The 23,656-nt window shown below is 46.1% G+C and overlaps 1 long non-coding RNA gene across 1 annotated transcript; it reads right to left on the bottom strand.

Moving 5' to 3' along the window:
* Positions 1 to 1,730: 1,730 nt before the first annotated feature.
* LOC102245243 lies at positions 1,731 to 3,963 on the bottom strand. Its single transcript, XR_314072.1, has 3 exons — positions 3,923 to 3,963; positions 2,442 to 2,570; positions 1,731 to 1,772 (listed from the first exon to the last, which is right to left on the bottom strand). It is a non-coding gene; the product is annotated as an uncharacterized LOC102245243 (long non-coding RNA).
* Positions 3,964 to 23,656: the final 19,693 nt, after the last annotated feature.

Here is a 23,656-nt window from a genome sequence, read left to right as displayed (position 1 = left end):
AATGGGGATAAAACTAGGACCTACCTTTTAGGTTCCTTGTGTACAGAGATGAGGAATGCAAAGCACTCAACACCAGCTATGACCCATGCTAGGTGCTCATTAAGTGTCATTGAGTGTTCAGAATTTTTATGGGCAGCAGAGCCTATCCAATTTCTTAGATGTGTCTTGGGGTCATAACAATAATCCAACTTTGCAGAAATCTACTGAGCCACGCTCCCAGACCCAACATAACCTCCGATATAAGCAGAGGTTTATTATTAAACTTTATCAACCCTTACTGAGTTCCAGGCACAACGCAACAGTATTTGTTGCTTAAGACCTCATTCAGTCCTTACTGTAACGCTATGAGACAAGCACTATTTTATCTTCATCATCCCCAGTGCTATGGGAGGAAGCCATGTGCTCAAGGTGCCACAGGCAGGATTGGCCAGCAGAGTGCCTGAGCCCCAAGTGACCCTGCCTCTCCCAGCGGAGCTATGCAAACATGAGTCACTCCTCACCTTGTCAAGTAGAGGGCTGAAGAAGATTCTAGAATGGTGGAAATTTTGTCCAAGGTCACCCTCTGATTTTGGTAGAAGTCCTGAATCCCTGCAGGGATGGCTTAATGTTCCCCTTGGCCTGAAAGACAAAATGCACAAGTTTAACAGTGCTTGTGGTCACCTTGAAATCAACACAAGCGCCAAATTCTGCTCCAAAATCCACAATTCAATGCAATGGAAGGAAAATGTACAGTCTCTGCACTGGGTTGAATAGTATCCCCTCAAAAAAGGTATCTTGACGCCCTAACCTCTAACAACCCTGGAGGTGACATTATTTGGAAACAGGGCCTTTTCAGATATAATCAAGTTAAGATGAGGTCCCACTGGGTCAGGGTGACTCTAATCCAATAATTGGCCTTAAAAGAAGAGGAAATTTGGACCAAGTCACTGACACACAGGGAAGAGCATGTTAGGACAGAGGCAGAGGTTGGCGTGATGCAGGTAGGAGCCCAGGGAGGCCAAGGATTCGGCAACTGCCAGCAGCTAGAAAGGGGCAGGTGGAGACTCTCACCTGATGCCATCAGAGGGAGCACGGCCCTGCCAGCACCTTGATTTTTGGCTTCCAGGATTGTGAGCAAACAAATGCCTGTTGTTTTAAGCCACCCACTTTGTGGTCATTTGTTATAGCAGCCACCAGAAACTAATATAGTCTGCTAGAAGGGAAATTGCGGGGTCACCTTGGAAACTCTTTTACCTAAATGTGCTTGGGAGATGAAGAAACTGAGGCCCAGACTCATGCACCGTCAGTGAGCTTGGGGTAGAGCAGCTATCACACCATGGAGGGCCATTTTAGGGTGAGGACAGGTGGCACCTGGGTGTTTTCAAGTTCTCAAGGTACATACCTGGTGTTGAGTGTCACCCATACAATGAACTTTCGCCCAGCGTGGAGCTTAGGAGTTGAACAACACTGCACATCAGGCAAGCATGCTGTGTGCCCCCTGTCCTTCTGGGGAGACACACTGGACCTGCGCTGTGTCCTGTTGCCCTCAGCACAGCACGCCCTCCCCGGGCAGAGGGAAGCATGTGTAGAGCAGGTTGTGAACATCAGGCCGGCCGTGCAGGCTCCATTCTTCATGCTGGGGGAGGGCCCTGGCTGGGGTGGGGTAATTTACACCGTGGTTAGGTATTGGAAAGGTTTCCATATGAAAAGAGGCTGGGACAATGGCATTGACTTGGCTCTTTTCTCTCCTACCTTGAAAATATTGAATATTCCTGAAGACTCAGCTAACGATCCTGGAAGGAAGCATTAGACATTTTGAAGAGATTTCCAATGTGCAGAAGACAGATGACATCAATAACCTTCTGAGGCCAGCTCCCGCCGCCCCCGCCCTGCCAGGAAGGGCTCCCGGCTGATTGTTTTGCCAGGGGGTCTAACTGCGAGCCAGGCAGCTGCTGGCAGACCACGATCCTACAACAACCCTCTAAAACCAGGCCCTCTGCCCATTTACGAAAATGCACTTGCAGCTCCAATTATCTGATTATCCGGGAGGGATTTGCACACACAGATAGTTGTCTCGCTTGTTTTGCTTTGTAGGGGAAGGCACAACACCGGGCCCGTGCCAACACAGTGCCCTCCGTATTTGGGATGATTGTATCTACTTCCTGTCTTATTTATTTACCTGTAATTATTCACCTGTGTGTGTTATTAAATATTTTTCATACAGGTGCATAAGCTGTTCACTTGGAAAATTCACTAAGTAGTTGAATCGTTGCCTTTTTAACGTTTTTATCATCTCTTCAAACTATTGTGAGTTATATTTTTCTTCAAAAAACTCAATTGAAATATAAAATTACCACTGTTTTCCTCTAAATAAAGATTACAGTCAATTCAGGAATGGACCTTAAGATCAGAAACTATAATTCTGGGTTCAGATCACTGCGTGAGATGTGCAATCACATTACCTGCTCTGAGCGTGCGGAGCAACGGGGTGGTTCCCCACGCTTCCTTCCTGGCGTGGAGAGAGTTTGAAGAGAGGAGGAGGGCGGTGACACTCGGATGGGCTCTACCCATCTCTTTTCTAAGTTTTTCTGCTAAAAAAGAAAGAAATGACAGCTGCCTTTGCTTTCAATATGGAGAAATGCAGTGCTTCCCCTGCAGACAATGGCTGGGGGAACTTCCAGAAACACAGACACCACACAGATAGGATGCTGCTTTCCATAGCCCGTTAGGGAAGGAGAATCAATCACCTTGACTGAACTGATTAGAATCTCTAGGAAAACAAGTATTTTAACGGGGTCTTCACCATTAATTGACTGGCTATTTGCCCAACTTGGTTTTTCTGGCCATGCACAGGTGGGTCAGCCTCTGAGTTCCCCTGGGGCAGTGGTCGGCAAACTCATTAGTCAACAGAGCCAAATATCAACAGTACAACGATTGAAATTTCTTTTGAGAGCCAAATTTTTTAAACTTAAACTATATAGGTAGGTACATTGTTATTAACTTAATTAGGGTACTCCTAAGGCTTAGGAAGAGCCACACTCAAGGGGCCAAAGAGCCGCAGTTTTGCCGACCACGGCCCTGGGGGAAAACATGCGGACGTTTCCTACGAAGGCCCTGGGTTCTCCAGATCTCCCCACCCCGTGCTCCCCACTGCCCTCGCCGAGGGGCAACAACGTGGCAGAATCAGTCACTTTGGCTCCTTCCCTTCGAGTCCATGAAGAAGGTGCTTCAGGGAGAACTGGGCCTTGGTGGCCCTGCAGACCCTAAGACAAAGCACTGAGGTGCCAGAGCGGAATGGAAGAAGCACCCACCACATGTCTCCCCAGTTGACAACAGTTTCCATCAGCTGGGCTTCCTGTTTGGGGACCCCCCGAACTCCCCTGGGAGCCATTTGCACTGTGCTCTGCCCCCTCCTACTTCCCTGAAACCAGGCATCCCTCCAACCTCTGACATCACCCCCCTCCCCTATCCCAGAGTTGCCTCTCCTCAGCCAAGAGCCTGAACCCCGCTCCCTCCTCCCTGGGGCGCCTCTAAATCCCTTCAGAGGCATCTCTTTCAGGAGCTTCTGAGAAGAGTGTCATCTCTCAATGGCTGGAGAATATATTAAAAATTCTTGATAACAACGCTTTACTCTTAAATACAAAACCAGCCCTTTCAAAGGCCCCCTGAAGGGCCTAGAACATGCCGTGACTATAGAGAAGGAAGCATTTTATCCCAGTGATTTTTTTAAGCAGAGAAACACCCAATTGATTGGGCCGCCTAAGTGTGAAATCATTTGCACAGCGGGCCTGCAGGGGTCAGCCACGGGCTCCTCAGGCCCAGCCACCCAGCCGCCTCTTCATAATCATTGCCTCAACTCTCAGACTTAGTTCATTAGTGTGTACAGCGCTGGTAGGGAAGGGCACCAAACTGCCTCATGCCTGCGAATTAATTATATGCTCACAGATTAGCAGAAACATATACTTCGGCTCTGGAATCTTCCTTCTGACAACCATGGACATCCAGGCCTGGCTTCTGCGATCTTCAGACTAAAAATGAGACAAAATAGGGATGAGTGAATCAGAAGGTAGAAGTAGAACTAGACTTGGACTACCAAAGAGCTAGCTGTGTGACTCAGGACAAGTTACTTAACCTCTCTGAGCGTCATTTCCCCGTCTGTAAAATGGGAATACAACCTCCTAGGTACCTACTAGTACCTCTTAGGGTTGTTGTGAGGACTAAATGACGTAAGGCATGTACAGCATTTGACACAGCACATGTCACGTGGTATGTACTCAATAAATTTCAGATATGGTCACCAGCATCAGCTTCTTCATTATGCCTCTAAATTTGACCTCAAGACCCTTTGAGTAGAAGGAGCCCGTCCCTGTATCCTGCTCACTGCCAGGGAGGGTTGGTTAAGGTAAGTAACCACTGCTAAGAGCGCTTTGGAGAAATGTCTCTCCTAGAGTTCTTTTCATGGGGATTCAAAACAGCTTTGCAGAAAATGGGCTCTCATAGCCGATGAGACTATATGTCACTGGAGGCGTCCTAGCAGGAGAACAATCACTTATGACCTGGGATAGGAGGATTTAGCATGGCCAGGGGCATCTGAGCTCCCTCCTTCCTACCTCCTACACTCTGTGCGACTCTGGGAATCGTAGCTCTGCATAAAAATATCAGCCCATTAACTTGGGGCCATTGCTCTTTTTTCCATTCATTCATTTTTTTTTATTGAGTGCCTACTAATGCTGCACTAGGTATCGGGAAACTTCCCATGGAGCTCTACTTAGAGAGAGTAACTCTCCCAAATTGGAAATGTGAATGACAAGATGGCCCCAGGGAATTAAACTGGAAGAAATTGGGGAGGGATGGAACTTGGGAGGGATGTGTAAATACAGTGGGAGGGAGAGATCTGTCCTAGAAGGTGATACTGGGTCTGAGATAATGAGAAGGCACCAGCTAGCAAAGAACAGAGAGAACAAGATTCCAGGCAGAAAGAACAGCAAATACAAACAATCCCATGGGGTCAAGGAACAGAAGTAAGGCCTTTGGGCTGACATAAGGCAGAACACCCTGATGAGGTCCAAGCCCTTCAATGTCTTGATGGCCATGGCAAGGATATGGGATTTTACTCTGAAGCAGTGGGAAGCCACTGGAGAGTTTAAGCAGAGGTGACATCACTGGATTGACCCAGAGCAAGCATCTTCCAATATGGGACCTCCCTATGTCATTGTCTCTTTCCAACACAGAGAATGTTTCTACAGGGAGGGCTCCTGGCTGATTGTTCTGCTGGGGAGGGGTGGGGGGTTTGAACTGGTAGCTGCTGACAGATTAGGATCCTACAAGAACCCTCTAAAATCAGGCCTTCTGCCCATTTAGGAAAATGCACTTTGCATGGACCAAATGTAGAAAGGGAAAATTGCTAATGAGTCATGGAAGTCAATGTAGAGGCCAGAATCCTGTTTTACAATGAAATGTGCTTTGAAATGCTGGGGATATATTCCCAACCGAGTCCTGAGTGTTTGGGAAGCTTTCAGCTCATGCGAGCTGCAATGAAGGTGGCCCTTATCAGTCTGAGCTGGAGCTGCCTTAATTAGACCCAGATTCTCTATCTTTAAATTGGTCTTACATCAAAGCTAGAGTTGTAATTGCAGGTGATGCATTTGTGAGCTGCATTGTCATGTAGAATACGGCTGCCATCAGGTAGTGTTGGGATTATTGAAAAGCAATTTGCAGGGAAGGTCTATGGGGGAAATACAGTTCACCTCACTAAGCCTAAGAAAAAAGAAAAAGAAAAAAAAGCAATAGATAGCTCCAGGTCTTGGGGAAAACATGTTTAACAAGAGCTATTAAAAAAAAAAGACCCTTCAGCATTTTACCACCTCTGTTTTGCATGCACATCTGGTGTAAGCCACTCATGGCTCTGAGAAACATGGCTGTTAAGGTCCATGTTGTTAGAGGTCATTGCTGGCCTGCATTCAGTACGGTCCTGGGAATTGCTTGTGGGGTCATAAGAGATTATCAGGAAAGTTCAGGAGGCAATTTTTGTGACTACTCACCAATTGATTTCAGGTCCTCAAGGTGCTCAGAGAAGATGCTTGACTTGAGGTGTTTGTTTTGAAGGCAAGTTGTTTTTTTGTGTGGTCAGATGCCGAGTCTCAGGAGAACCTCTTCTTGTCAGTGAAGGAAGGTTGCCCTCAGGACCGCATGGATGGGTTCCTAGGTTTCGAGAAAGTGGGGGGATTTGTGAGTAGCTGAGTCTCGTGAGAGAGAAGAATATCTTAGAACTTAGAAAAGGCCACTCAAGTTAAAGGGTCATTCAACTTCCAAAGCAGATCTTCACAAAAGGAGACATGTTCATTTCATTATCCGCTACTGGCATGCATTTCTTTGTGTGTTAGCTTAGGACATCCAAGAAGAGCGTGTAGGATCTAGTCAAAGAGAGGATTTCTGGGATTCTGCCTACCTAAGTGGGACGTAGCAAACTAACAGCTCCCCATACCCTGCTCTGATTGGACACAGTTGCTGCTGAATTAGGGTCCATGCATCAGATCTCCCAGAAAATGTCCAGAGAAACTTAAGAAACCCTTTACAATCTCTCCCACTTTTCCTTTATCATCATTCCAGGAGCTACTTTGTAAACACGAAGTCGTTTATCATGACCAACTCTGATCCTTGGGGTCATTAATGGAATTGTATTGTCTACAGTTGTGTCTACAGCCCACCCAAACAACTGGTCACTTCTGGGGTTGAGGTGGGGGTAGAGAGCAGGAGGCAGCCACCTGTCGAAGGTATGGAAACAACTCCTTTATGTGGCTGATTTTTTTTTCACATTTCATCTGTCCTGGTCCCTGGGGAGGCAGGCAACCTCTTGCCTCTTAGATTGGAATAATGTTCCTGGGCACGAAGGCAGCTTTATCTCTAAAGAGTTTAGGCTTTGGGAAGGCGTGGGGGTGGGGGGTGTCAAGTTAGTCACCAAGGGCAGGGAATCCAGGCCTTCACTCCAAACCACATTCACTTTTCTAATCGAACTGGCTCATATGATTCCAATTATTTTTCCATCGTCTCTGAGGGCAGCAGGCCATGGGGTAGGCTGATGACCTGTGAAATTTCAATTTAAAGAATGAAACTGGTTTTGATTTATTAAAAAGCCAGCCATTCCTCTGGTTCTGTGTGGATGTAGAGAAGGCAAGAAGACCTGCCAAAAGGCTGGGTGACATCTGATGAACCCCATCTCCCGGCCTTGGCAGCCCCTCAGGCCAAGTCTCTATGCCCAGGGTGTGCGGAGAACTCTCCTCTGACTCGCTGGGGAGGTGGCCGGCAGCCACAGAGCCACAAGTGCCTTCCCGACAATGTTGCATGCAACCTTCATGGGGCTGTGTGAGGCCCGTCACCATAGACATCCTTGAAGAGGTAGGTTTGTCAGAGCAGAAGTGACTGGGTGAATGTCCACTGTGCTTGACCTTCACCCCTTGCTTCCTTCCTCTCCTTTTTCTGGTTGATGTTGTTGAATATGGTGTCTGTGGGTTTCTAGGTTGGTGTGTAGCTGGAGAGAAGGCACAGAGCTGCTCCACTTGGTAGAACTTTCTTCTTTGTTCTCTCGAACTCCTGCATTGACTTATCAATGAAATAATCCTCATGCCCTCTAATTTCTTTTCACCCTCCCCATGGGAACTGACCAGTTTTTTGATTAAATGGACTCAGTGTATGTATACATCCATCAACATGGATGGATCTTAAAAATATGATCCCAAGTTTAAAAAAAAAGAAAAGAAAAGCAATTTTCAGGGAGTTAGATAAGACGCTGTGATGTACAGAAATTAAACATAGACGTATGCCCGGTTTGGCTCAGTGGATAGAGCGTCGACCTGCGGACTAAAGGATCCCAGGTTCGATTCCGGTCAAGGGCACATGCCCAGGTTGTGGACTCGATCCCCAGTGGGGAGTGTGCAGGAGGCAGCCAATCAATGATACTCTCTCATCATTGATGTCTCTATCTCTCTCTCCCTCTTCGTTCCTCTCTGAAATTAATAAAAAAAAATTTTTAAAAACATAGATGCATATGGACAACAAAAAGGTCACATTGAACAATGAGAAGAGCTGCCTATGGGAGGAGAGGAATGGAAATGGAAAATAAGGATCAAATGAAAGAACTAAAACGAATGAATCAATCAACAATGATGATGTGCCCTGGGCTGAAGAGTATGATTATCTTTACGCCTTATCCTTAGGGTAAAGGATATAACAAAAAGCAATGTAACCTTGGTAATCTCCTAATGCTAGACCTGAGGCTCAGGACCCAAGTGGTGCCGTGGCACCAAGATGACCAGCTCAGCCTGAGTCCTTCCATGCCATGGCTTCACATCCTGATGCAAGGGACCCTCCACGAGAAGACAGGAGCCATGCTCCCCGGGCACACACCTTCCAGAAGAGAAAGACAGCATCAGAGGGGGCTTCTTTCTCTTCTCTGACTGTGGCCCCTTCTCTCCCACCTTGTTATGGGGCCAGTAGCAGGCTGAGCGTCATTTTCACCATCTGTAAATGGCATGATGCCAGTACCCCCTTATAAGGCTGTTGTAAAGAACGAATGTATAAATGCCTGCTCGGCTCTCGGCATAGTGCCTGACTCACAGTAAATGCTTGCTGTTATGATCATAATCATAAGAATACTTGCTAAGAATAAGAACAACAAACATTAGTAATAATGATAATAATAAATCATAGGGAGCATTTTTCTCGTTCTTGTGTACGCCTTGCTCAGAAGGTCCATTTTTTGGAATTATTCTAAAGACCCTAGTGTCCAACTAAACAACACGAAATCAATAAAAATGAAAATTTCCAAGATTCTGGAAACAGAATATTCTCTGTCATCTCTTAAGTCTCCTGAGGATCCTCCAAGGCTGGGCCACAGGAAAGGAAGTCCTGGCAGTCATATCAGACATTTCAGTGCAAGTGATCTGAGTCCAGAATCTCAGCCAGAAGGACAAGTTGGAGAGAGACAAGACTAGCGAAGCTGAGGATGAGTTAAGACTAGCTGGTGACCGGACGGCATGTGGGGGCTGCCTGCTCATTCCTAATGGTGTCTTAGAGGTTTTAATTGTCCAAAGTACTTCAATACCTGCTATCTCATTTGAGTCTATGACACTCTCCTGAGGAGGTGTAGAACTCGCATTTTACAGATGGGAAAACTGAGAACTAGAGTGTTCCAAGCCCAGGATGAACATTAGTTGTAGACCTGAGTCTAGAACTCAGGTATACTGACTCTCAACCAGGGCATTATATAGTGACTAGTGGCCTGGTGCACGGATTCGTGCACATTGAAAGGAAATAAATTAGAAGAAATATTTTAATATCACTATTTTCCCTTTCTCTATAATAGAAATGTCAACAAAAACAACCAAATTCACGATCGACAATGACAGATTGAAACACACGCATGCTATTGGTGCCAATGAGAGCTTTATATGTATCGTGCATGCGAAAGTCAACGTTTATTTTTAAATTGCCAGTGCGTGTCATATGTACCAGCCAGTTGGTCCGACGGTCAGACAGCCTTTTATATATATAGATAATGATGCTAACAATAATGGCAATTGTTACTCACAAGTGTCTATATTAGCCAGGCACTTTTGTAGGGGTTATATTTATATTTCGTCTAATTTTTGCAATAGGCCTATGATGCCGATGCTGTTAGTCCTCATTTTAGAAACTAAACAGCTAAGGCACAGAGAGATTAAGTAACCTCCCTAAGGCTGCACAGCCTGGAAGTGGTCAAGGCAGGGCATGAGCCTGGGTTTGCATCACTCCTTTTACCATCTTTTGCTGCCGTGCTACTGCCTTGAGGACCAGGCTCTGCTGCTTTGAGTCCTCTCAAGACAAGAAACACCTACAGACCCAAGGGTGGGTTAGTGCCCACCCCTTAATCCCAAGATTAGGGAACAAAGTCTTGTGCCATTGGGCTCTGGAGGGAGAGGTGGCTATGGTTTCTGTAGCAAAGGACTCTTCTGAACTTGAAGCCCTGGCCAACCACAGATCTCTCTGCTGTACACAGGACTCATCCCAAGTTTTCCTGGGGTCCTAGGGAACTTTTCAGAGTGCCAGTACCTTATTCAATGCCTGGTGCCCCTTTTGTTGACTATCTGGGGTTCACTGGAGTCCAGCCTGCCACCGAGGCCTCTCCCACCACCAAGCATATTTTTACTTGGCATCTGCTCTTTACTGGAAAGTCTGTGGAAGAAAGAGGGATGTGGACTGGGACTGACAATGGATAAAATTTAGAGCATCAGGAGGACAGGGAAAGAGTGCTAAAAGAGGAGAGTGATATTGGAGAAGGGCAAGATGTGATGAGGTTAGAATGGACACCAAGTTTGGCTGGAAGGGAAGAGGAGATGAGCCAGAAGGTAGGCCTAGAATGCCAAGAAGTGCTTTAGATTTTTTACTTTCTTTGCGTTTCCCAAAGCTGTGCAGTGGAACTCTGGGTAAGTGCCATGCTAAGAGGGGTTCTGGGAGGAGAAAAGTCTGATCAAACAACTCTTGGAAACACTGGGTTAAATTCAATGAAATGCTTTTCTTTACTGCAGGATTTATCAGAGCCTTTATAATGAAAATGTATACTGTGAATCTTCATTGGGGGAGGATAATGCATCAGCATTTCCCAAATTTATTCTATCAATGAACCCATTTTTTTCACGGTGAAGTTTATGGGATTGGTTTAACTGAGCAGTCTGAAATTGCTTTCCCATGAGTGATTTGGGAAGGGGACCACTGAAAAAGCAATCCAGTCTTAGTTTGCTGTGAGGCCTGCATCAGCCCCTACCCTCCTCAAACCCTTTCCATAGCTCCCTTAACCCCTACTGATGAGGGCTGAGTTCTGTGCTTAGTTTTACCAACTTTGGGAATACTTCCGCTTGGTAAACTGCAGTAGGACTCCAATCCTTGACATGTGGGCCTTTACAGGAACCAGGGCACTGACTCTCATTCCAATTTTGAAATTACTATACCAGTCAATGGTTCTAAAACACTTTGAGGTCATGAATCCATTTGGAAATGTGCTGGACGCTATGAACTCTGTTCCCAAGCCAGGGCGGGGAGAGTGGGGGAGCTCATAGGATCATAATACGCAAGCAATATTAAGGAATTTTCCAAACCTTTTGAGACCTATCTAATGGAATACCTTCATGCACACACATTGGCCCACTAGTTCTTCTGTTGGGTCAGCACCAAATTTCTTAGTGCTGCTTTCATTTGGATGCTTAGGTAGACAGCCCAATTGGCCCACTCACAAAATTGGCCTTGTGGCCCATGTATGACCTTTTTGCCTGGGGAATTACACAGACTGGCCAGCTGGAAGCTATTTTCTGGGGTGGTATTGGGAAGAAGCATGGAGAGACTTCTAAACTTGTTTTTAATTTAACATCTTCACCTTTGTTTGGAAGCAGAGAGGAGACAGATGGAACAGTCCATCCAAGAGATGTCTGTGCTTCTTTTAACTCCTAAATTTGGATGGGATGGGTCACCGAGCTTGCTTGTGTTGAAGGAAACCAAGCCAAGCCAGTCATCCTGGGACCCCTTGGCTGACTTCATGCTTTATTTAGATGAACACTGAGCTTTGCTCTAGAGTGATGGTCTGATGTATGGAGAAGCTTTAATGTGGAGTCTATCCTGGAGATCCCAGTAGGACACATTTTTCCAAAATGCTTTCCTTCAAGGTCACTTTGAAGATATTTTTTCTAAATACATTGTTTCTTGAAGAGCTGGGACAGGCCTGGTAGCCACCCTCTCTCTGTTTTCCACTTCCCCATTGTCTGTGAGCCTGACTGTTTTATCTCTCCTTCATTTCAACCTTCTTGTGTCATTTTATTTTAGGTATTCCTCCTAAGTACCAAAAAGCCAGTTTATAGAGTATTTAAAAAATATAATCTGAAAGTCTTTAGCCTTTAATGTGTGGCTTTGACTCATTCATATTTATTGTGATCACTCAGCTGCTTGGATTTATTGAAACCATTTTCTTTTGTGTTGTTTTTTTAATCATATATTTCTATCTCCTCAACTTACTTTGCATTGAACATAAGGAATGAGAGAAAACATTCGGTTGCCTTTTGTTTCATACAAAGACTACCCATGAGTGCTTCCTTGAACTCCTTCGGAAAGCCTGTCCTTTCTGTCCTGAGCATCTCAAGCTCTTTATTTCTCCAAGGCCTGACGATCTAAGAAGGGAAAACCTGGGTACTAAGCCAAGAAGAGGGTGGTGTGTTGCACCCTTGGTCTTTCTGCCCATATAGAAATAGGGGGAATGGGTAAGGGATGAGATCAGAAAGAACAAGAAGCAGAGAAGGTGGCAGCAACTCGCTTTGAGATCTACCAGATGGAGCCAGATAAAGCTTCACAATCTCAATGGTAGGATTTGATTCACCAGCTGGGGACCCTGCTTTGGTGACAGAGGGGCTTTAGCCTTCTCCATCCATATGACTGGTAACTCTGCCCTTGCCCTCACTATCAGCTTTTCTCTCCCAAGACTATGGCTAATGCCCCAGTACTTGGAACACAATCCCGTAGCCTTCTGATGTCAGCAATTGCTTTGGTTTCCAGAAGACTCAGCCAGCCCACAGCTCTGCCGGAATCTCCAATGGTTGGCTCAATAGATCAGTGGCCACACACTTGCCCTGAATTTGGCTGGGCTTTGGGAGCAAGTGGTCAGGCCTATGCTGAACAGATTGTGTGTGTGTGTGTGTGTGTGTGTGTGTGTGTGTGTGTGTCCCAGCCTGAAGCTCTTAAAGCAGGGCCTAAAAGGCACAGCCCATAATAAACAGTTGTAAATTGTTCCATTCTTGTTCCTCCAGAGGGCAAGTGTTTCTACAGTTCTTTTTAACTTTATTTTTTATTGTTGACTCTATTACAGATATCCCTATTTGCCTCCCCTGCTTTGCTGACCTCCATCCAGCCTCTGTCCCCCCTTTCCTCTGGCCATCACCATACTGTTGTCTGTGTCTATGGGTTATGCATGTATATTCTTTGGCTAATGGAGGAGAAAGTGTCCTGATGCCCTTTAATAGCCTGGGTGCTCCTCCCTAGTCTGGAAGACCTATGCACACATAGATAAATACAATGGACAGCATGAGGCAGAAAAGTCTGTAGCAGGGCCAGGAGACCAGGGTCACTGAGCTTGCTTATGTTGAGGAGAACCAAGCTAAGTTAGTCATCCTGAGACCCTATGGCTGACTTCAGGCTTATTCAGATGGACACTGAGCTTTGCTCTAGAGCAGTGGTCCTCAACCTGTGGGTCGAGCCCCTTTGGGGATCAAACGACCCTTTCACAGGGGTCGCCTAAGACTATCAGAAAACACATATATAATTACACATTGTTTTTGTGATTAATCACTATGCTTTAACTATGTTCAATTTGTAACAATGAAATTGGGGGTTACCACAACATGAGGAACTATATTAAAGGGTCGCGGCATTACGAAGGTTGAGAACCACTGCTCTAAAGTGATGGACTGAGGCAGTTGCTGGCTCCAAGCTGGGTTGGCCAAATCATAGAATATACACAGGCTGGGCCAGGGGGAGCCTTCACAGCCTCCACACATTGGCTTCAGTTGGGCCAGCCAGAGGGCAAGGCCCAGGATGCAATTTAATGCAAATGACTCAAGACAAGGATTTCTGCTAAGATGACGGTAGGGGGCACAATGGTGTATAAAAACAGTCCTCTAATCTTCAGAATATATGGTATGTGGGGAGTGAGACATATACATGGACAGTAGAAACAATAGGGGAGCACAGGCCAAGGGAACATCATTGGAAGTGGGTTCTGTGGGCTTTGGAAGTCTGAGAAGGCATACAGAGAATGTATACAGAGAATGGTTAGGATGCTAGGCTTTGGTGCCCCTCTGGGGGTACATCTCTCTTCTGTTTCTGTTTATAGGTTACGTGGCCTTCCGTAAATCATTTTCTTCACCTATAAACCTACCTTGTAGGATTTTGTGAACATTAAATGAAGTAATATGTGTGAAATGCTTTGCACTAGGCAGGACATATAGTAAGTGCTCAATAAATGAATAAAAACTATTATTAGTCTTACAGTAAGTGGTCATTACAAGGTGTCTAAAGGAACAGAGAGAAAGAGCTAGAACATTCAGAGCAAGAGGAGCAAAGAGCATAAAAACATATTAAAAAATGGCTCACCCAGAATTTGGGGGGGGGGTTGTTCATATGTGCACTAAATATTAAGTTATCATTGGCCAGGCAGCATGGAATACAATGGTGAACTAGTCAAAAGTAACCCTGCTCTTAACTGCCCATTGTGAAGGAAGAATTTGGGAAGGGTGTCAAAATATTTTGCCTAATCCAAGATGATATTTATGTCAAAGCTGTGCGCTTTGGGATGGAGAGGACACATAGTGCACCTTATGTTCACCATGACATATCTTTGAAAATCTCACCTTCAAAACTTTATTCCTAGAAACTCTACCATGCAGAGCATTCTATGCAACTAACTGACAACATGGAACTTGCTGGAACTCCCAGAAAGTCCTACAACTTGGAACATTAATTACCATCTAATGGGGGGGCCACCTAACCTGCAGAATGGTGGATAACGAGGCTGACACCCCAGTATCCATCTGCTCCTCCCCTAACTGAGTAAGAGCAGTGCTGTTCTGTGATTTGACCACAGCTCTAAGGGTAATCCCATCCTTCTAGCAAGTGATAGGTTCAGGAACAAGCATGTGACTCAATTGAAGATAGTGCAATATAGGAAGAGATGGACTGGAGGCTTCTAAGATCTTAATGGAGAATATCTAGAGAGTGTCTCCTGGTAGACATGAGAAGCAAAGCACTTCACCCTGATTGCCATTGCCAGCCGTATTGCAATCATGAGGGAAGCCTGCCCTAGGATGATGCCAACTCCATGAGTGGTCGAAGGAAAGACAGGAAGTACATGGGTCCTTCATGATCTAGTTAATGGGCCAGAACCAACTTAAAAGCCCAACTAACTCTGGACTTTCTGCACTTGGGATATAACATTCTTTAGTATTCAGGCCTTTTGAATGGAGTTACCTATTATTTGCACTCTACCACATCCTAATGGGCACACTTGATAAAAGAGAACCAGGAATTTATTCAAATGATTCTCTCTCTAGTTGGCTTTGTCAGGGCTTTTGTCCTCAGAGGGAACACACTCAGCTAAGCCCAATTCCTGCTCATCGGACAGCCTCTAGGACGCTCCCAGGAGCACTCAGTCTTGTGTAGATAGAACCTTACAGGAAACACAAATTGTGGCGATATCAACCTTTTGGATTAAGTCAGGTTTAATAATAGCAGGCTCTTTCCCAGAGGTTGCTGTGCATCAGGGACATATCTCAGCAGTTTACATACTTTATTTATTCTTCTAATCAGCCCATGAAGTGGCTCTTGCCATTATCTACATTTTGGGGGGAAACTGAGATCAGAGACATTAAGTAAGTTGTCCAGAGATGCACCGCTAATGAGTGGCTGGTGCTAGATTCAAAATCAAGTAGTTTGGCTTCAGAGTCTGAATTGTTTCTCATTTGAGGTGGTTCTACGATCCACAGATAAAAAGTATATAAGGGAAGACGCAGAAATGAGCAACTAAAATAGAACGCATTTGAAATCATAAAATGGGAAAAACACACCTTTAAGATTTCATCCACCTCCAGGGGAGCCACAGCCGGCTTTGGAGAACAGTGTCAGTTTCAGGCGGTTATTCATGTTCCTCTTGCCAGCATCTCACGTCTTCATAACCTCATCTTTCCATCATTTCTCTATGACCATCTCTCTTTTCATCTCCTCATCTGTGTTAAGAACGAGTGAATTAATAATCTACTATCAAACAAATTCTACAACTTCTGACCACGGTTACTTTGGTAAAAATTTTATATTTTTACCTACCACAGAGGCAAAAAAAAAAGAAAGAAAGAAAATTCTTATGTGAAAAGGAAGCCCCATGTGATCCTTCCACTCCTCTGCCAAATGGCTAGGGCTCGCCCCACCTTTTTTAATTTTGCAAAGCATTTGTGTGTGTCTTCAATGGAACACAGACAAGCCGGATCATGGGAGGGGAATCTGGCTTGGCCGTGGGGTGGGCTGCAGGTGGTTGGCGAGGCTGGCCAATGGGAGAGACTTCTTGGAACAAGCCTGACAAGTAACCGCTGGCCCAAGCCGAGGGCCTCATCTCCCTCCAGCTCGGGCCCCAGGTCACCAAAAGGAAATGTATTTAATTTTCAAATCCCTCCCGGAGCCAAAGAGAATTCCAGCAAAACAGCCATAAACATTGAAAGAGTCTCGTCTGATTTAGGAAAACATTCCACTGGATTTAAAATGAAATATCCTGTGACTAATCTCATGTAAGACTGGGAACGGGGCTAACTGTTCACGCTGGTGGTCAGCGAGGGGACTCCGGAGGGAGGCCCTGTCCCGCCCATGCACCACTTTGGGAGCAGCAATAAATCAGCCGGGACCGAGTTTTCAAACGAGGATTGGGAAGGGCTCGCTGTTTGATCCTCGAGACCCCTTCTTCTCAATTTGTCATTGATTTCCCATCAAGAAGAGTTTATGAAACTGAATCCCCCATGCAATTCTGGCACTTTGTAAGCCAGTAAATAAAACCCAAATGTTAATTCTTCTGAGCACGGCGTTCCCTGCCAAGAAGTGAATAATGCACTGTGAAGGAAACAGCATCATGCATCCTTGGATGAGGAACAAGACACAGTGGGGCAGAGCTGGGGAGCAGGGAGTTGTGAGGCAAGGAGTAAAACCAGAAAGGGAGATGCGAAGAGGAGAGGCAGAAGGAACGAAAGTGCCTTGGAAGATAGTTGCCCTGTCTCCCTGACTTGAGCTCCTGAAGGCCAGCACCAGGCAGTGACAGTAACAAATTATTTGGTTCCATGTGCCTGCACAGTATGGAGTACCTTCCACATGCATTCATTTCCTCCTCACAAGGCCCGAGGAGGCAGGTTCTGCTGCTATCCCCACTTACAGGTGGAGAAACTGAGGCTCAGAGAAGTTAAACAACTTGCCCCACAGGACAGAGAAGGGCTGGGGCACTTGGTGGGTATCAGAGCCGATGCAGCCCCGTGGTGCTGTCCGCCCCAGAGTAGAGGCGGGAAGTGTGGGTAGAGTGACCAACCGTCCCTGTGTGCCAGGATTGAAGGGACTCTGACAGGCAGGTCTTCCAGTGGTAACACCAGGAATGTCCCAGCCAAACTGGGACCAGTTGGTCACCCTGTGTATGGGTGGTCTGACCAAGTGACCTCCTTAGGTGTTTATGTCAAGAGCTTCTGCAGAAAAACAGACATTGGTGCCTGTAGCTCTGTCTCTATAAGACGAAGTACCAGCATCCTATTTCTTGCCTATAGGGTACCCCCCCAAAATACTCTCCTGACACCTGACAAGCGAAGGAAGGAATAACAATGACACATGCTACTGTTGCTGAAAGACCAAAACTTCCCCTTGGAACCGTCTCCTAGCAAAGACAGGAGGACATCGTCTTAAATTCTAGCTCCACAAAGTCTGTAAGTAAATTATGACTTTCCTTATTTATGAACCAGCATGTCATTTTAAAGGTACAGAGGGACTCTTTCTGCTCACCATTGGAACGATGGAAGGCAGAAGACAGAATTCCTAAGCCGGGGGGGCGGGGTGGATGGGCTTCTCATTTCTGGGCCTCACTCTATCAGCCGGGACCTCTTGCATGTGAATGATGCTAAAATTAAGCCTCTGTCTCCTTAAGGAGTCAAGTCAATCTTGGAATCCATCCAATACCAATAGTTCCTACAACAAACAGAGCCAAGCATTTCCAAACAGAGTTTTCACATATGTTATCTGACTTCAGCTCCTGGAGATCCCATGAAACAGACAGGGCAGATGGGATGAGTTTCATGCTCCATGGTCCATGATTGGGGGGGGGGCAGTTTGGAAAAGGTAAGCAATTTATGGAAGATCATACATTTAGGGAGGGGCTGAGTTGGAAATCAGATCCACATCTTTTGAAGCCACATTCTACATGCTCTTCCCAGCATCTTACTCTTTTTAGAGTGGAAGGAGGGAGGGAAGGGTAGAGAGAGAGTATGTGAGAGAGACACATTGATTGGTTGTCTCCTGCACACACCCTGACCAGGCCAGGGATCAAACCTGCAACCCAGCTGCGTGCCCTTGACCAGGAATTGAACCCTTGACCCTTCGGTGCATGGGCCGACACTCTAACTATTGAGCCACCCAGCTAAGGCACAGCACCTTGCTCTTACATCAGGACAATCTAATTTTTTCAATAGCAAAAACTCCTTATGTGACCTCCATGGAGGAAATGGCTATATACAAAGCAAATATATCTCTATATTTCCAAAACGGATCTCGGTGCCTGGCACACAGTAGGTAATTGCTTCCCCACCTTGAGCAGAGGGGGCAAGGGAAAGACCTGGCTGCAACATGGACTACACTGAGGTTTGAATCCTAGCTCTGCCACCTACCTGTGAAACGCAGGCAGGCCATTTCACCTTTGAGCCATCAGACCCTTCCCAGGCAGAAGTGCAGGTGAAAACACCCTCAGAGCTGGGAGAGCTGCGACCATAGCCGAGGAGGGCTTGGCACATATTGTTTCCAGGTCCCGGGATTCCCGGCACTTCCTTAGCCCAGCCTGCTGGTGGAAATGGTGACCGGGGGCACCAGGCTCTAATCTCTGGGGGCAGGCACTGGACCAGATGCTTTCTGACCTTCTGTCATGTTTAACTCCCCTCTCCCACCCAAATGAGAGGGAATGCTCTCCCCAGTCAACACATTTCTAGTGTGGTTGGTGACTCCTTCCGTCTGCGCCCGGGGCCAAGCCACAGGTGATAATTAGCTCTCAGAAAGTGGAAGGATATTAACTCCAGCATCTTGAGTCCATTCCAATTGAGATAATTAAGTAAAGCGCCCACAGGTGGATCCAGTTAATGAGGCATTGCCTGGGTTGCCACTGAGCCAGGCAGGCAGCAGGTATGGAGCTGGGGCGTGAGCTGAGCATGGATGACTAAGCCTTGGGCATAACTAAAAGCACAGAGCACGACCCTCTTCTCAGCCCTGGGTGTGTTCCTGCCCAATGTCCCCCGGGGAACGTGGGTGTGTTGGGCTGGGAGTCCAGGACGTGTGCTCCAGGCTGGGTCCTGCCACCACTTCTCAGCCCTGGGTGTGTTCCTGCCCAATGTCCCCCCGGGGAACGTGGGTGTGCTGGGCTGGGAGTCCAAGACTTGTGCTCCAGGCTGGGTCCTGCCACCGGCTTAATGCATAACCTGGAGCAAGTATCTTCCCTGCCCCAGCTCAGTCTCAATTGTAAAACGAAGGAAACAGTTAAGGGGGCAGCTCACAAAACCGAACGAAGAGCTTGGGCACAACTGGACTCCATCTCGTTCTCTCCTCCTTCCCTCACTGTCATTGCTAGTTTCTGCTGCTCTCTCCTTGGCCTCACGCTGTCCTCCAGCCTTGTCCCCTCTTCCTTCCACAGCGTCAGCATCCTCCTATTCACAGCCTTTCAGTGATAGCATAGGAGGTGGGCCAAGTAGGACTTCCTCCTGGTTTCAATTGTGTAAATCCTCCGGGAGGACCTGATTGGTCCAGCTTAGGTTACAGGTTCACCTTGTGACTGATCACTGTGGCTTGGGGAGGGGGTGGGGAGAGGAAGACAAGAGCATGCACTAATCCAGAGGCAAATCTATTGAGCTATCACCAGCATGGGAATCTTGCACGGTGACAAAGGTGTCACACATGATGACTCTTCCCTCCTCTAAGAAGCAGATTGTGTTCGTGTGTGTGTGTGTGTGTGTGTGTGTGTGTGTGTATGTTAGTGCCCTGGAATGGGAATGTATATTTCTTGACAGAAATAATGCTAGGAATGGTGTTTATTCTTCCAGACCCGTCTAAGAAGAGGTCGCCTGGAACCTACATTTTCTCCTGTGAAAAATGGAGAATAATAATGGCACCTGCTCATGGGTTGTTGAGGCAAAGAATTCAGTTAGACTCTGTTGGTAGCACACTGCCTGGGAAGCAGTAAGAACTCAATGAACAGGAGCCATTATTATTACAAAGTGACATACCGCTTGCATGTGCTTTAAAAAAATAGTGAGAACGGTCCCTTATAAAGAAACAAGGGGCCAATTGACCTCTGATGCAAATATACTTTATTTTCTTTGTCTCAAGCATTGGTGGGTGTGAAAAGGTGGGATGCGTTAAAGAATAGTGAGAAGATTGTGATGTGAATCTTGGGGGTACTTTTAAGGACCTCAAACAGTGACTGTGCTCTTTGTGACTAATTTTGCTAGTCACTTTCTATTTCCTTTCCTGTCACTGACTCCTTGCTTTTCAGTGGTGTTTGAGACTTGTTAAGGGAAAGGGGAGGGGTTCAAAAATAGGACCAAGGGGAAGAAAAAGACAAGAAGATGGAAATAAAGGTTTCCTTGATGGGCCAGAAAAAGAGTGATACAGACAGGGATGAAGAAAGAATAGAATAACTATTAGAATAGTTAACAGTCACTAGTAGAACAGTTACTGTTTTGACCTGTATGTGAGACAAAGAACAGGCTGAGATGAAATGGAGTTCCATGAGGTGGAAGGCAGAGCAGAGATCTGGGACAGGTGTCATTTGTAAGGAGACGGGTCGGAAGGGCATGTGTGGGGTTTTTGGTTCTGCGCCCAAATGGTATAGAAGGCCAAGAATAGTTTTATTGGTTCTTGAGGTTCTCAAGGATGGTACATCTCAAGGGGGAGGCAGCAGCTGTATTTAACTGAGCCTTTCTTTGTGTTGTATGCTCATGTTCCCTGCTTTGCTCCCATGAATGTCCTGTCTGCAACATACTCTGTCTTATTCACCATAGTGCTTGGTACCATGCTAAGTCCCCAATAGGTGATCCATACCATTGGAGGCAGTGAGTGTTCACAAATCAAAGTTGCTCCTAACAATTCTCTCTGCAGATCAATCGAGGTGCTCCTAATACTGATACAGTGGGACATCGTAACTGACTCAGGAGAAGGAAAAAGGGAGTTTTCCTGTGCATGATTTCATTATTTCATTCATTCAACAAACATTTCCTGAGTGTCTGCTGTCTATAAGGCTGTGGTGAGTGCCAGGGACACTTCAGTGAACAAGATTGGCAAAATCCCTGCCCTCCTGTTGGGAGGGAGAGATGAGAGATCACCAACTACTCATAACATATGAAAAGTGCTACCAGGGAAAACACAAAAGAGTAAATGAGAGTATATAAAGAGTGCCTGAAACTTAACAAAAAGTTATTAAACTTGCTTCCTGCTTTAAAATTAAGATCCACATTCCCTTTGTAGAACTTCAATTATTTTTATAATCATAAAGAAAATATAGCCCTGGCCAGTGTGGCTCAGTTGGTTGGACATGGTTCCATACACCGAAAGGTTGCCAATTTGATTGCCAGTGAGGGCACATGGCTAGAGTTGCAGGCTCGATCCCAGGTGGGCGAGTGTAGGAGTTAGCTAATAGACGTTTCAGTCTCACGTCAATGTTTCTCTCTCTCTCCCTCTCCGTCCTCTCTCTCTAAAAATCAATAAAAAGTATTTTAAAAAAGAAAATATTGACCCATTATGGGAAACCTAGAAAATATAAAGATACAAAAATCTCCTATAAACCACTGTTGAACTCACACTTATTTTATGCCTACTTGGCATCATATTGCAAGTAGTTTTTTGTAACCTGCTTTTTCACTTCAAATTACATGGTGAGCCTCTCCTCCAGTCATAAAAATTTAATTTAAAACATCACTTTAAATAACTGCATGATATGCCATGATATAGATGTGCCATAAATTATTTAATCATCTCCTCATCGTTGAATATTTGGTTTGTTTCCACTCTTACAAATATGCTTCATGCTTCAATGACTCTCCTTGTTTCTAAATCTTTGTTTGAGAGTCTGTTGGTTTCTTAGAATAGTTTCCTGGCCAGTTGGGCCACAAATATTCAATGAGCAATTATGTGCTAGCAGATTTCCTTTTGCTTTTCGAGCCTGATCCTTTTGGTGCTGTTAGGACTGCTTGCCCATGCTACCCTTGATTTTGTTCCTATGACAAAGTGGGCCTGTTTGCCCCATCTTGTCTTGGCCTCAGTTGTACCTCTGGACCAGGGCATGGGAGCCCCTGTCTTATTTGGACTCCTCTCTGTACCAAGTCTGTTTTTCATCTTCATCTTTCATCTCTTGCTACCCAGTCTCTCTGGGTCTGTCTGCTGTGCTCTTACACCCAGATTTTCTGTGTCTTACTCATTCTTTTAGTGGCTGAGGACTGTGGTCAACTTTGTAGTCCCTTCTCACCCAGATTCTAGCTTAGCCATGAGACCTGCTTGGCCAAATGGGATGCTAGCAAATGTGGTTCAAGTGGAAGTTTCAAAGTGCATGTCTATTACCACCAACCCTCTTGTCCACTTGTACTTGCTCTTCATTGCAACTCTGAGACTGCCATCAGAACATAGTAGGGTCAACCCATTGGAGAGCTGAAGAGCGAGGAGGACCTAAGCCTTAGGTCCTAAGGCCATCCTAGATCAGCCAGTCCCCTGCCCATCTGCCAGCTGACTACAGTCCTGCCACATCAGCTGAGGCCCTTCAGATCTGCCAAACTGACTTGTGGGAAAAAACTCAGCAATAACTAACGGATAGAGACATTAACGTTGAAGAGTAGAGAAAAGGAGGGCAATGGGGGAAGAAGACAGAGGAAACGGCAACAGATCAAAGCACTCAGAAAAACCCCAAGTCTGAATTCACATTAAGCACTACTCTATAGCATGAATTCCACCCCTGGGGCTGCTCTTTGACCTCCACAGTGGAGCTTGGCTACCCTCCACTATAGACACACTCCCCTCTGGGTCTCCTGATTAGCAATCCCAGGAACTAGAGTTGTCAACTCTTGGAGACCAGATGTCCCAGAGACCAGCTCATCCTAATCCCAAGGAAGGTTCTGGAACTGCACAACCATCAGGAGAGAGCCCTGGAGTTCCCACACCTGAGGGCACTGGGGCCTGCCCAGCAGTGATCTGATTTCCTTTGTCCTTATCTACACTTTTGTCTCTTCCTGCCCATGTGGCTGAACACCTGAACTCGTGTTTTATTGGCCATCCTTCACCTGGAGCCACCTGTAAGAGTGTGTCCCGTTATGATCTCATTACAGCCCCCCAAAGCCGGGCAGCATCAGGTTGGGGGAGTGGGCAGGTGGTCAACAAGCTGGATAAGTCCACCTTCAGCACCATCCCCATTCCCACCCTGTTTGCCTCTCCTGTCATGGGCGCGCATGGGGCTGCAAAAGGCACCCTTGGGGAATCTGACCCACACAGAGACAGCTCATTCGGTGCACACAAATAGCTATCATCTCTAGTAACTTTCTTTTTCCTCCAACCTGGCTTCCCAACCTGAGAAATGCAAGTTGCCCTCCATTCTTCCCTCGATATTACATGGTGGTTTCTATCTCATTATTATTGCATTATATGTAGCACATCTGTTACTGGTCAGGAGCCAACTATTTAATTCTATTAGATACATCTATACAGCAAAGTGATAATCTACACCAGGTTTGTGGAACAAGCACTTAATACTTGGCAGCGAGCAGCCAGTCTTGATGCACAAGCAAGAGAATGTAGGAGGCCTGTCTAGCTGAGGGTCACAGCGGCCAGAAAGCTCGGCGGCATTCTTCCGCGGACC

Source organism: Myotis brandtii, unplaced genomic scaffold (assembly GCF_000412655.1).
Source record: "Myotis brandtii unplaced genomic scaffold, ASM41265v1 scaffold441, whole genome shotgun sequence".
Taxonomy (NCBI): domain Eukaryota; kingdom Metazoa; phylum Chordata; class Mammalia; order Chiroptera; family Vespertilionidae; genus Myotis; species Myotis brandtii.
Note: the sequence above shows the minus strand (reverse complement) of the source record. Positions and strands in the feature narration are given on the sequence as shown.